This window comes from Aethalodelphis obliquidens, unplaced genomic scaffold (assembly GCF_003676395.1).
Source record: "Aethalodelphis obliquidens isolate GAN/ISIS:26980383/991018 unplaced genomic scaffold, ASM367639v1 scaffold51, whole genome shotgun sequence".
NCBI lineage: Eukaryota > Metazoa > Chordata > Mammalia > Artiodactyla > Delphinidae > Aethalodelphis > Aethalodelphis obliquidens.
The window spans coordinates 8,996,035-9,010,305 of NW_020837995.1; the positions used below are offsets into that span (position 1 = coordinate 8,996,035).

Here is a 14,271-nt window from a genome sequence, read left to right on the forward strand (position 1 = left end):
TTTCACTCCTCCGTGAAACTCTTTTTGATTCCCCCATCTCTCTTGTTAACTCCAGTCAAATTGGATCTATACCTCTCTTATGCAAAAGTCCCATTCTTACATGAACTTCTTCCTGCTTGTTCCAGCCCATCCTGGACATTTGTAGGCACTGAGAGCCTGCTACATGCAGACTTTGCCCCACCAGCCCCAAACTAATGAGGACCTTGCCTGGCACAATTTCTGTTCCTTTTCCTCCAATAGGGATGTGTCTTCTGCCCTCGGCCTTGTGTGAACAGTCTTGGATGTCTGCAGGAACACTGAATTGAGTCTTCCTGTTTACTCCTCCAATGTGCAGTCTAGACAAAGACTTCTGGCCTAGGTCCCTGGTTCTCACTCCAGTTTCCTGCCAGGGTTGCAGCCTGCCCCTGGAGCATATTTCTCAGCCGAAGCTCTGACCCCTTACACAGTTTCAAACTATCATTTCTTGCAGTATTGCTTACACTGACTTATATGATTCTCTCCTTTCTACTTGTTGGCCAGTATCTGCACTGATAAGAAATCCTGCAACCATGTCCTGACCCCTCACTTTGGGATCTTCAGAGATCAACCCCAAAATTATGTTCTTTGGACTCAATGATGGGGCTTCATCCCAGCACCCCCTGCTTGATCCTGATCTCCCCCATTCTTAGATCCTTACTAGAAGGTCCCAGCATGTGAATCTGAGAGCTGTGTTATTACAACAATTATTTCCACACATCTTATTTTTCCAATTATAAGAGCCTTTAACGTAAAAGCTATGTCTAATTTCTCACAATACTTAGCACATTTTTTGCATAGAGTAAATAAATCACAGACTGGCCAAAATATATAACAAATTAGAGGGTTCCGAGAATATTTTCATCAATTGCTTGGGAAAAAAATTCTCACCCCGAGTCAAACTGGACACCTAGGTATGTCCAAATACATTCTGTGCTTGCTGGGCTTGCACCTACTTTATTTGTGTGTGTGTGCTGCTCTGTGCGGCATGTGGAATCCTAGCTCCCCAACCAGGGATCAAACCCGCGACCCCTGCAGTGGAAGCACAGAGTCTTAACCACTGGACTGCCAGGGAAGTCCTATACCTTTTTTTTTAATTTTTTATTTTTTTCTTTTATTTTTGGTTGCGTTGGGTCTCCATTGCTGCGAGCTGGCTTTCTCTAGTTGTGTCAAGCAGGGGCTACTCTTCGTTGCAATGCACGGGCTTCTCATTGTGGTGGCTGCTCTTGTTTGTGGAGCACGGGCTCTAGAGTGCAGGCTCAGTAGTTGTAGCACATGGGCTTAGTTGCTCCGTGGTATGTAGGATCTTCCTGGACCAGGGATCAAACCCGTGTCCCCTGCACTGGCAGGTGGATTCTTAACCACTGCGCCACCAGGGGAGTCCCTACACCTACTTTTTAACTACATGTATTCTCAGGATTCACCCTAAACTCACTGAGGAGCAATCTCTGAGGGTAAAATCACAGTGTTTGTTGTATGGGTAGGGGCTTCACACACAGTTTTACAGAGCAAATTATTACAGGGGCTCAGATGCTACCACTAAATCACCTACTCCAGAGCCCCCTCATTTTAGGGTACCCCCTGGGGAGCTTTTCAAAGGCAAATTCCTTAAGCCCAGTTCTGAAAACTGGAAGGGCTTGACAGGAGGCCCAGAAATCTGTATGATAAATCAGCACACAGTGGTTGTGATGCTGGCAGTGCTGGGACAGACTGTGAAAAACACAGACTTGAGAAATTATCTTTTCACCAGTAGAAATTCCTGTCATTCCCTCTTGGCTGGCGTCATCACAAGGAATGCTTTCCCTTGTGTCATTTGGTCCATCTGAGAGTCTCACCTCTAAAATCTGATACACATTCCCTTAACTCCCCAGTGTGACCACCTGCCAAATCCCCTCTCTGATATAGCATCAAATCCCATTCCACTGTACCAGCCTGCCATCTCCTACAACCTGTTCATCATTCATTCATTCGCTCCCTCTTTATTCATCAAACATATCAAATATTGACCATGTACCAGACAACTGGCCTACAAAGTTGAGCAAGACCTGGTTCTTGCTTAAAGATTGCCGCTTGAGGAAGACAGACCCCAAAACCAATCAGTATGACTCAATGCAGTGAGTGCAAAGATAGTGATAAGCATGGGGAGCTAAGTGACACTCCTAACTCAATTTGGGGTGGTGGTGGGGGAGGACATCAGAGTTCTCCTGAAGGACAGAATACCTGAGTAGGAGTTGTCAGTTCTCCCTCTTCCTCAGGGAAATCACTTTAGAAAACCGACTATATCACCCTCACTCAAGAACTACCTCAGTTCTCTCAACCCAGATAAAGAGACTTACCAGCCTGAAAAACATTAGCAAATCAGCCATCATAAACATCCTAAGTGTAGAAGAGAACAGCTGCAATTCCAATCCTGAGGTCTCTCTGGAACATTCTCTACAATGACTTAAGAATTCCTTCTCAGAATGTAATGAAATGGGGAACTAAGAATACATACTTGACATTATACACTTCCTTCCAGGTTTTAACACTACCTGCAAGAGACATGAATTTTTTTTTCAGTACACACTGCTCTTTTTCGAATTCAAAAAGTATTACTATGTGTTCATTACTGAAAATTGGATAAAGAGCTTAAAAAAAAAAAAATCAGCCATAATCCCACAACACAGAGATGACCACTGATAGTGTTTGGGTGCATTTTCTTCCCATCTTGTTTTACTATAGATTTTCAAAAACAAATTTAATTTGCAATGCTGATTATTGCTTTCTAAAACATAATGTAGTATGAGTATTTTTCCACATTATTAAAAATTCTTCATAAGCCTTTTAACAGATGCATCATGTAGATTTACCATAATTAATTTAACTCTTCTTATAATGCCTAAGCTATTTCTAAATTTTTCATAATTAAAAATAATGCTGTGGTTAACACATGTGTCTACATTTCAGTTTTTTAAAAAAATTTATTTATTTTAATTTATTTATTTTTGGCTGTGGTGGGTCTTCATTGCTGCACGCGGGCTTTCTCTAGTAGCCAGCGGGGGCTACTCTTCGTTGCGGTGCACGGGCTTCTCATTGGGGTAGCTTCTCTTATTGTGGAGCACGGGCTCTAGGCGCGCTGGCTTCAGTAGTTGTGGCATGTGGGCTCAGTAGTTGTGGCTCGCAGGCTCTAGAGCACAGGCTCACTAGTTGTGGCACACGGGCTTAGTTGCTCCGCGGCATGTGGGATTTTCCTGGACCAGGGCTCAAACCCGTGTCCCCTGCATTGGCAGGTGGATTCTTAACCACTGCGCCACCAGGGAAGCCCTACGTTTCAGTTTAAATGCTTAGATTTGATTTTTTAAAGTAGAATTACAGAACCAAAGGGCTCAAACATCTTTATACCTCATATTATTGTTGACTTCTCAAATTAAAAATTTTAGATATAATTTATATATAAAATTCACCCTTTTACAATGTATAATTCAATGGGTTTTAGTATAGTCACAAGGTTGTGCAATCATCACCACTATTTAAATCCTGAACATTTTCATCACCCGCAAAAGAAACCCTGTGTCCATAAGCAGTCACTTCTGATTCTTCTTCCCCATGAGCCCCTGGCAAACACTAATCCACTTTTTGTCTCTGTGGATCTACCTATTCATTGATTCAACAAACATTCACAGAGTACCTCTTATAGGCCACACAATCTTCTAGATACAAAAGATGTGTAGGGCTTCTATGGGATGAAGTATTAACCTTTTTAGAGAGGTGTTAAAGAAAACGTAAATAGAGAGGTATGCCAAATTCATGGTTTAGAATTTATTATTTAGTAACAAAGTCAGTTCTCCCTAAAGCAATTTGTAGATTCAATGCAATCCCAATCAACACTCTTAAAAGTTTTGTGGCACTTACAATCTTAACATTTTTATGGATATACAAAAGGCCAAAAAGAGCAAAGATTCTTTTGAAGAAGAACAAGAATGAGTTGTTTTGAAATACCAAGATCTATTATAAAGCTATAATAATTAAGACAGTGTGTTATTGACATAAGACAGACAAATCCCCGATAAACTGAAGAGGGAACTCAGCAACAGACATTGACATTGGATGCACAGAGTATATCAACACTGGATATCTGATAGTGGGAATAATGCGCCTTACCAATAAATGGTGCCAAATAATAAGGAATCTGTATTAAAAAAACCAGTAAAATTGGATCCATACCTCATATTATATTTAAAAGTCAATCCCAGGAGCTTCTCTGGTGGCACAGTGATTAAGAATCTGCCTGCCAATGCAGGGGACACGGGTTCAAGCCCTGGTCCGGGAAGATCCCACATGCCGCGGAGCAACTAAGCCCGTGCGCCACAACTACTGAGCCTGCGCTCTAGAGCCTGCAAGCCACAACTACTGAGCCTGCATGCTACAACTACTGAAGCCCACGCACCTAGAGCCCGTGCTCCGCAACAAGAGAAGCCACCACAGTGAGAAGCCAGAGCACCACGAGGAAGAGTAGCCCCCCACTCACTGCAACTAGAGAAAGCCCATGCGCAGCAATGAAGACCCAAAGCAGCCAAAAATAAATAAATAAAATAAATAAATTTTTTTAATTATGAAAAAAATAATAAAATTAAATTAAATAAAAAGTGAATCCGGGTGTATTATAGACCTAAATGTGAGTGGCAAAACCAAAAGGATATAACAATGGAAATAGCTTCAGAAAGTTGGAGTAAAAACGTTCTTAAGACAAAAAAGCACTAACTGAAAGAAAACAGTGATATACTGGACATCATCAAAGTTAAAAACTTCTGTTCATCAAAGGATACATTGATAAGCGAAAAAGGAAACAACAGAGTAGGAGAAAAATGGGCAAAAGATCTGAACAGGCATAAAAAAATTCCTAGTCAATTAGTATGTATAGCAGTGTTCAATCTCATTAGTATTTAGGGAAATGCAAATTAAAGCCACAATGAGCTATAACCATTTACTTTCCATATTATGTTACCTAAAATTCAAAAACTTCTACCTAGAGTCAGTAAGGATGTGGCACATTTGGAACTCTTGTACGCTGTTGGTAGGTATGTAAAACCATTTTGAAAAACAGTAGGCATGCCTAGTAAAGTTGAAAACACATAACTAGCAATTCCACTCCTGGAGAAATTCATGCACATTTGCACCAGGCTACATATACAAGGAAACTCATAGTAACACTGTTTGTGACAACCAAATATGGGAACATTGATAGTGGTGATGAATTGTACCACATTTCCTTTTCAAAGAACTATATGTCTTTCCCCACCATGTGACTTGTCATGCCTCCTGGGGGAGGCGTATACATACCACCTAATTAGCTTTTGATTTGTCCATAACATATGCTTTGGCCAATAGACTGTGGGCAGAGTAGACATAATATATATTATATCCATGAGTTTCTGTCAGAGCTATTGCTTCTACCTCTTCCACAAAAAGTCATGTCCCAGAGTTTGCTTCTTTACTCTGTGTCCTGGAATGAGAAAACACATGGAAAAGAACCAAAGCTGATACAATTTACAAGTATCAAGAGCAAGAAACAAATGTTTGTTACTGTAAGCCAGTGAGATTAAAGAGTTGTTTACTGCAGCAAAACTAATACACAAAAATGGGATAGATAAATTGTGGTATATACCAAAAATGGGATACCATATAGCAATGAAAATGAGACATACACACACACAATATATAACAACAAAATAATTTTGAATAAAAAGAAGCCAGATACATGGGAGTTTCCTGGTGGTCTAGTGGTTAGGATTCAGTGCTTTCAGTGCCGTGGCTGGAGTTCAATCCCTGAGATCCCACAAGCCGCATGGCACGGACAAAGAAAGCCATATACAAAAGAATATATCCAGTATGATTCCATGTATATAAAGTTCAAAAACAGGCAAAGCTACTCGTCTGCTGGAGAATTCATAGGCAGATGGTGACACTGTAAAGAAAAGCAAGGACATGATTCCCATAAAAGTCAGAATAATGGTTATCTCTGGGGGTGGGGAAGTAGAAGGGGGTTGTGATGGAAAATGATACAAGGTAAGGTTCTATGTTACTGGCAATGCTTTAGTTCTCGAACTGGGTGTTCATTTTAGAGTTTTCTTTAAACAATGCATTTTCATTATATACATGTCTATGAATATTTCACAACAAAAAAAAAAGTTTTAAAAAATTCCCTGTCATTGCTCATTTGTTCCTCTAAGCCTTTGAAAGTTTCCAGTTACCACTCTCACCTGGAAATCACTATAAATTAATCTCGTAATTGAGATTTCACAAGATGCTAGCTCAAAATGCTTTACTGATAGTCCAATCTAGAATATCTAATACTTCTCTTCTTCTCTTGTTCCTGGAATTTAAAATCCAAAAACCCCCCAGAAAACCACTCACGCCAATCTGGCAAGGTCCACTATTTATGATTTATCATTGCTGTTGATTAGTCAGAATTCCTTCATCCTTTAGAGGCTTACACAGTTTTTCTTTTTAAATATTTATTCCACTATTTTATTTAAGGCTGAGATCAGAGTTGCATGATGATTTCCAGGAACATTTTTTGAAATTCATGTATTTATTCCTCATTCTTCCCTAATTCCTATTACTTATTCAGCGCCTGCAATACAGATGGAGATGAATGAAAATAAAATGATATATTGTTGAGATTTTAGAAAAATTACAACAAAGAGAATATTTAACCCATGCCATATAATGAGAAGCACTATTAATGGGCAATGCTTTGATTTCCATGTTTTTTTGTTTTGTTTTGTTTTGTTTTTTGCGCTACGCGGGCCTCTCACTGTTGTGGCCTCCCCCTTTGCAGAGCACAGGCTCCAGACGCGCAGGCTCAGCGGCCATGGCTCACGGGCCCAGCAGCTCCGTGGCATGCGGGATCCTCCCGGACCGGGGCACGAACCCGCGTCCCCTGCATTGGCAGGCGGACTCTCAACCACTGCGCCACCAGGGAAGCCCTCCATGTTGTTTTTTAAACATTTGCAATGAGTCATACGACAGTACTGCTCTTTGCAGTTCATCGTGACTGGGCCTTTTCTCCCCTTTAATGAAGGGAGATTTTCAATGTACATTCAGCTTTTCGGTCATCTGCTTGACTTTAATTTTCTAATTCCTCCTTGGTTATCAAATTTTGTCTAGTTTTATTTATTAGATATCACTCCAAAGACCACTTCCTCTCCTACAGTTACAATTCATTAATATATCATTTTCCAAAACATCCTTGCAAGTTTTCCTCATCTAATTCCAACTGCATCTCTGAAAACAGGTTTGTCTTATACCTCCAGGCATTACATGGGTGGCAGGACACAGATAAGACCACACAAATCCATGCAATGTAATTTTCTGTCTCTGGGAGAAATCACAGATGATTGTGGTAAGCACTACAGTACCCTCTTAGGACATATCTCAAAACCTATGTGGTACACCCCTATATCAGTCAGGATCTAACAGGGAAAGCAGAAAGCACAAATATACAGATAAAATATGATTATCAAAAATTGTGGAGACAGGACTTCCCTGGTGGTCCAGTGGGTAGGACTCCGCGCTCCCAATGCAGGGGGCCTGGGTTCAATCCCTGGTTGGGGAACTAGATCCTGCATGCCGTAACTGACAAGTCCACATGCTGCAACTAAAAAAAAGATCCTGCATGCTGCAACAAAGGATCCTGCATGCCACAACGAAGACCCCACATGCTGCAACTAATACCCGGTGCAGCCTAAATAAATAAATAAATATTAAAAAAAATTGTGGAGAGGATGGGGACAATATATGCAGAAAAAAATTCTTTTCAGTAACCATAACTTGGTGGTGATAATTACTAGTGATGACTAGTATAACTATTATAACACTTCAGCATGTATAAAGTAGATAAAGCAAAGGAATAGTTATAGGATATTCTAATATCCTCTGTATCTTTCAGAACCAGAATTCTTTATGTGGAAGAGATACAGATATAATATGATTATTAGGATTGTGCTTACTTTTAGAGAGAAGCTAGGGACTGTGATGGAGTTGGGGTGTGTGAAGGATCTTTTGAGATGGTAGGCAAAGTCCTACTGCATGACCTCGGTGGTTTCTACAAAGAGTGTTCACCTTATTTTAGTAAGCTATAAAAACATATATCTCCTAAAAGTAATTACACATCCAAAGTATTAGCTAAAGAAATATTTAAAATAATTTGTGGTTAATGATGCAGTCACTTTGAAAAACAGTTTGGCACTTCCTCAAAAAGTCAAACATTATAGTTACCATATGACCCCACAATTCCACACTTAGGTAATGAAGACATGTCCACACAAAATGTTCATAGCAGTTCCACACAAATGTTCATAGCAGCTTTATTCATAGTAGCCAAAAAGTGGAAACAACCCAAATGTCCATCAACTGATGAATAGACAAATAAAACATGGGATATCTATATAATACAATGTGATACAGCAACAAAAAGGAATGAGGTACTGATACATGCTACAACATGTATGACCCTTGAAAATTTATGCTAAGTGAAAGAAGCCAGCCACAAAATAACACGTGGTGTATGATACCATTTAAATGAAATACTCAGACTGTTGGTTGTTTAGGTCTGGGAGAGGTATGAGGGAGGTGCGGGGTAACAACTAATGGGCATGGTATTCCTTTCAGGAAAGAAAAGATGTTCTAAAATTAGATTGTGGTGGTGGTTGCACAACCCTGAGAATATACTAAATAAAACCTGAATTGTATATTTATTTATTTGGCCACACAGCACGAGGGATCCTATAGTTCCCCAAGGATCGAACCTGCGGCCCCTGCAGTGGAAACAGATTCTTAACCACTGGACCGCCAGGGAAGTCCCTGAATTGTATACTATTAAATGGGTGAATTGTATGGTATGTCAATTATATCTTAGTAAAGCTCTTAAAAATAGTTTGTGGTTGATATGTTCACAATGTGTTCATCAAACCACAGTGAATTATCTTCTGGTTTACATGAATGTTCTTCCTATTTGTCTGCTCCTTCTTGGTATCTATGTGTATCTCTTTCTCCTTACCCTCCTTTTGGAATGTTATTCTCATTCCTTTTCTCTTATACTCCATACTCAAAGCCTTGAAAATATGGTACATGTCCATGACTTCAAAGACCATTTACATAGTGATACATTCCAAATCTCTCTAGCTCAGATCTTTTTCTTGCTCTATATCCACATGTATCCAACTGCCTATTAGATACATCCATTTCAAAATTCCAAATGTATCCTTAATGGGAAACATGTAAAATTCAACTTCCTATGGAATCACTGTTCCTCTAATTGACCTCTCAGTGCAACCTGTCTATAAATGGCACCAACTTTCAAACAGATGTTCAAAACAGAAACCTGGGAATCAACCAAGACTCTTCCTCTTCTTTACCACCCATATTCAATTGGTCTTTTGATTCATTCTACTTACTAAATATCTTTCAAAAATGTATTCCTCTTCAGATTACCAACTTCCATATCCCTGTCAAATGCAAGCATTCAACATCTCCCCCAAATCAATGCAAGAGTTTTTGTACAAGTCTCCCTCATACTATTCTTGCCCCCTTTCAGTCCATCCTCCAATTTAAACCAGGATTATCTAAAATCTACATTTCTGATCATCTTAGTTTCTTATTCATAATTCTTCAATGGTCTCCTTTAGTCTATAGGGTAAAACATAAACTCAACAAGACATATCCTCAGTGTGCTTACATTCCTTTGGGAATTACATTTTCCCCACTGTGGACAGTGTTGCCTGCCTCAGTAGGACGATAAATCAAGGTGCCCTGGATGGGTGGGTTTATGAGATAAAGTCAATTATGCCCTCTCAGAATTTTGAATCCTGAGTCAAATTATGCGGGGATGGAAAAAAAAAAAAAGTACTGGCACTCAAGTCACTCTGACAGAAAGTTGAATAGTTCCTGCTGCCTAGAGTTCTGCAGCTGCCCTTGATCCTAATTCCAAGCCTAGTTCTCCAGCTTTCCCATCAATTCTGTGAGCCACTCATCTTTCCAATAAATCCTTTTTGTTTACATTAGCCAAGTCAGTTTTTTTGCTTATGACCAAAAAACCATAACAGAAACATGGACCCTATTTCCCAGCCTTATCTCTCATAATACACCCTACATGTTTTCCTCTCTTGTAATAGTGAACTCCTTGTAGTTTTCTTAGCCAAAATGCACCCTTCCCTTACCTCTTTCAAAGCCCTTTGACACACAACACAGTTGCAAGGGCAAGTGCTATCTCCTCTCCAAGGCTACTCTGCCTCCTTCATCCCAACCCCCACCAGCAATTCACTGGTACACCTTAAACACAACTATTATTAAGCAAACTATGGATGGCATCCCAACAAGTTACACAATAATGAAGAGAATTTCTTTCTCTTTTCTCCCTCATTCCTGGAACTTGCCATTTTGGCTCTTCTTAAGGAATGTTTCCTTTAGAATGTGTTTCCATTACAAAGCTTTTATTTAAAACATTCAGGGTTTAGCCATCAGGTGCCTTTCAAGTTATAAACAGTAATGCTCTTTGGGGAATTTGAGAACTCCAGAATGTGGAAATATCTCATATAAATCAGAGGGGCTACTGTTGCAATGTGGAGAGATCAGCAGCATTGGGCTTAAGTTACTGGCTCTTCTGGTTTACATTACAATTAAATGCTTTTCATCAACTGCTCCATATCTACCAGTTTACACTCTAGTTCATTGAGGAAAGAGAGGGGAAAATAAAATATTAAAAGTGGATGCCTCTGGGGAAAAGTACTAAGGTCAGGAAAGGATGGGGCAGGGATATTTATTTTCATCATAAGCCTTTCTCTATCATTTATTTTATAACCATGGGCATATATTACTGTTTCTTTTAAAATTTGTTTAAATTTTATCTGACTATATTAGCAACACATATTTGCTTATTTTGTCCATTGATATCGTTACCAAATTGTTGCAGGAAGGTGGACCCCTTCCAGGGCCTGAGAGTGGGCTCTCGTCTAACACTCGGAAATGAATTGTCCGAGGAGACACAGGTGCTGACAAAGCAAGAGACTTTATTGGGAAGGGGCACCCGGGTGGAGAGCAGGAGGGTAAGGGAACCCAAGAGAACTTCTATGACACATGGTCACAGTCTCGGAATTTATGGTAATGGAGTTAGTTTCTGGGTTGTCTCTGGCTGATCATTCTGACTCAGGGTCCTTCCTGGCTCTGCACACATCACTCAACCAAGATGGATTCTAGCGAGAAGGATTCTGGGAGGCTGGTAGGACATATGGACTGGTGTCTCCTCTCTCCTTTTGACCTTTCCCGAATTCTTCGAGTTGGTGGTAGCTTGTTAGTTACGTCTTCCTTACCAGGACCTCCTGTTGTAAGGTAACTCATGTGAGTGGTAATTATTGGGCCTGGCCAAGGCGGGCAGTTTCGGTCAGTGGTTTCCCTAACAAAATTAGTCAACTGGACCTGCACTGGGGTCCTAGCTTGGGCAGAGACCCCCTGTCTCAGCCAGGTGGGTTTTTTTTCTGATTGGAGTCATGCAGCCAACAATGAAACTGAAGCTGAGGCTGGAATAGCACAAGCTTTATTCAGTGGCCAAAGAATGGAGAAGCAAAGAACCTAGTTTGCAAAGCAGCTTCTCAACTCAATTTCTGTGGAGACATCAAATATACAGGAAGGTCGAGTTAAAAAGGAGGGAATTGGAAAGAGTGGGAGGAATATTCATGAGTTATCCCAGAACAGGGGTGTCGTTTGGACCTGGAACTGATGCAACTCTCCTTTTCAGTCCTTGTATGGGCTTCTCTGGTTGTGGTCATGGCAATCGCCAACTGTCATGGCTTTGGTGGATGTGTCATTTAGCATGGTAATGTATTACAATGAGTGTATAATGAGGCTCAAGGTCTACTGGAAGTCAAATCTTCCACCATCTTGGGCCTAGGTGGTTCTGACCATTTCTCGTTTTTTCTCTTTGCAGCTTCCTCCGAAAACGTTAGTAAGAGTAATTAGTTTCTATTCAAGGGAGGGGCAGGGTTATGATTCTGGGGCTACAGCCTTTGTAACAATATCATTTAACAAAATGTTGCAACTCTAATGATTATTTCCCCCACACCCAGTAGACCAGTGGCTTCCAAATGTTTTTAAAATAAACTTTATTGAGGCATAGTTTAGGTACAATAAAGTGCACATACATTTCAATGAGTTTTGACAAATGTATACATTGGTGTAACCACCACCACAATCAAGATATACAACATTCATATCACCTGAAAAAAATTCCCTTGTGCCCTATTGCAGTCAATCCCCAACCCCTTTCCCTAGCCCCAGGCAACCACTCATCTGCTTTCCTGTCACCATAGACTAGTTTTGTTTTTACTAGTTTCATATAATAGAATCATGCAGCATGTACTCTTGCATCTGGCATCTTTTGCTCAGCAAAATTTTTTCAGATTTGTCCATGTTATGTGCATGATAGTTTGTCCTTTTTATTGTTTAGTACTAGTCTGCTGTATGGATATACTGCTTTTGGTTTATCCATTCACGTGTAGCTGGAAATTAGGATTCCAGTTTAGGGCTATTAAGAATAAAGTGGGGACTTCCCTGGTGGCGCAGTGGTTAAGAATCCACCTGCCAACGCAGGGGACACGGGTTCCATCCCTGGTCTGGAAAGATCCCACATGCCGTGGAGCAACTAGGCCCATGCACCACAACTACTGAGCCTGCGTGCCAAAACTATTGAAGCTCGCACACCTAGAGCCTGTGCTCCGCAACAAGAGAAGCCACCGCAATGAGAAGCCGCAGCAACTCAATGAAGAGTAGCCCCTGCTCGCCGCAACTAGAGAAAGCCCACGCGCAGCAACGAAGATCCAACGCAGCCAAAAATAAATAAATAAATTAATTAAAAAAAAAAGAATAAAGTCATCGTGAGCATTTGTGTCCAAGTCTTTGTGTAGATATATGCTTTCATTACTCTTGGAATAAATCCCTAGGAGTGGATTGTGGGGGTGAAACTGGCAAACTGTTTTCTATAGTGGTTGTACATTTTATTTTACTTTAAAGGGTGGTTTTTAGTTTCTTTTTTAATTAATTAAAAAAGACCCTGTGCGGCACACAGGGTCTTCGTTCAGGCATGCAGGATCTTTCGTTACGGTGCACGGTCTCTTCGTTGCTGCGCTTGGGCTTCTCTCTAGTTGTGGTGCACAGGTTTTCTCTTCTCTAGTTGTGGCGTATGGGCTCCAGAGTACGTGGACTCTGTAGTTTGCAGAATGCCGGCTCTCTCATTGAGGTGAGCGGGCTCAACAGTTGCAGCGCGCAGGCTTATTTGCCCCGCATCATGTGGGATCTTAGTTCCCTGACCAAGAATCGAACCTGTGTCCCCTGCCTTGGAAGGTGGATTCTTTACCACTGGACCACCAGGGAAGTCCCGCCTGCTTGGATTTTGACTGTGATTGTAATGAATCTATACATCAATTTGGGGATAATTTACATCTTAACAATACTGAGCTTCCCATGGTATATTTCCCATTTATTTACATCTTCTTTAGTTTCTTTCAGAAATATTTTGTAGTTTTCAATACACAAGTCTTGCATGTATTTTATTGAGCATATCCTTAAGGATATCATGTTTTTGGACATTATTGTAAATGATATTTTAAAAAATTTCAGTTACTGATTGACCATTGCTAGTATTTTTTGTATACTCATATTTTTTTATATTGGCAGTATACCCTGTAACATTGCTAAATTCACTTATGGGTTCTAGTAGCTTTTTGTAGATTCCTTAGGATTTTATATGCACATGATCACGTCATGTAAAAATACAATTTTACTTTTAAAACTTCTAATCTATATGCTTTTTCTTTATTTTTTCTGGCTTTATTCCACTAGTTAGTACCTACAGTACAATTTCGAATTGAAGTAGTGAGAGCAATTATCCTTTCTTGTTCTCTGTTATATGGGGGAAACATTCAGACTTTCACCATTATAAGTGTGATGTTAGTAATAGTTTTTTCCCCCAATTTAAAAAAATGTGGGGGCTTCCCTGGTGGCGCAGTGGTTGAGAGTCCGCCTGTCGATGCAGGGCACGCGGGTTCGTGCCCCGGTCCGGGAAGATCCCACGTGCCGCGGAGCGGCTGGGCCCGTGAGCCATGGCCGCTGAGCCTGCGCGTCCGGAGCCTGTGCTCCGCAACGGGAGAGGCCACAGCAGTGAGAGGCCCGCGTACAGAAAAAAAAAAAAAATTCTTTTGACCATTTCTTTAAAGGGCTGAAAAT

At 40.5% G+C, this 14,271-nt stretch overlaps 2 long non-coding RNA genes across 5 annotated transcripts in view; one reads left to right on the top strand and one right to left on the bottom strand.

Moving 5' to 3' along the window:
- Positions 1-4,261, bottom strand: part of LOC113608041 (uncharacterized) — a 542,162-nt gene extending 537,901 nt beyond the window's left edge. The window contains exon 1 of the long non-coding RNA XR_003428189.1: positions 3,459-4,261. This is a non-coding gene — a long non-coding RNA (uncharacterized LOC113608041). The remainder of the gene's footprint in view (positions 1-3,458) is intronic.
- Positions 1-14,271, top strand: part of LOC113608039 (uncharacterized) — a 56,106-nt gene that overhangs the window by 31,342 nt on the left and 10,493 nt on the right. For 2 of the 4 annotated variants that reach the window (XR_003428184.1, XR_003428185.1), the window contains one exon: positions 11,978-12,681. The exons of the other annotated variants lie outside the window; for them this stretch is intronic. This is a non-coding gene — a long non-coding RNA (uncharacterized LOC113608039). Of the gene's footprint in view, positions 1-11,977; positions 12,682-14,271 lie in introns of those variants that run through there. 4 annotated transcript variants of the gene reach the window in all.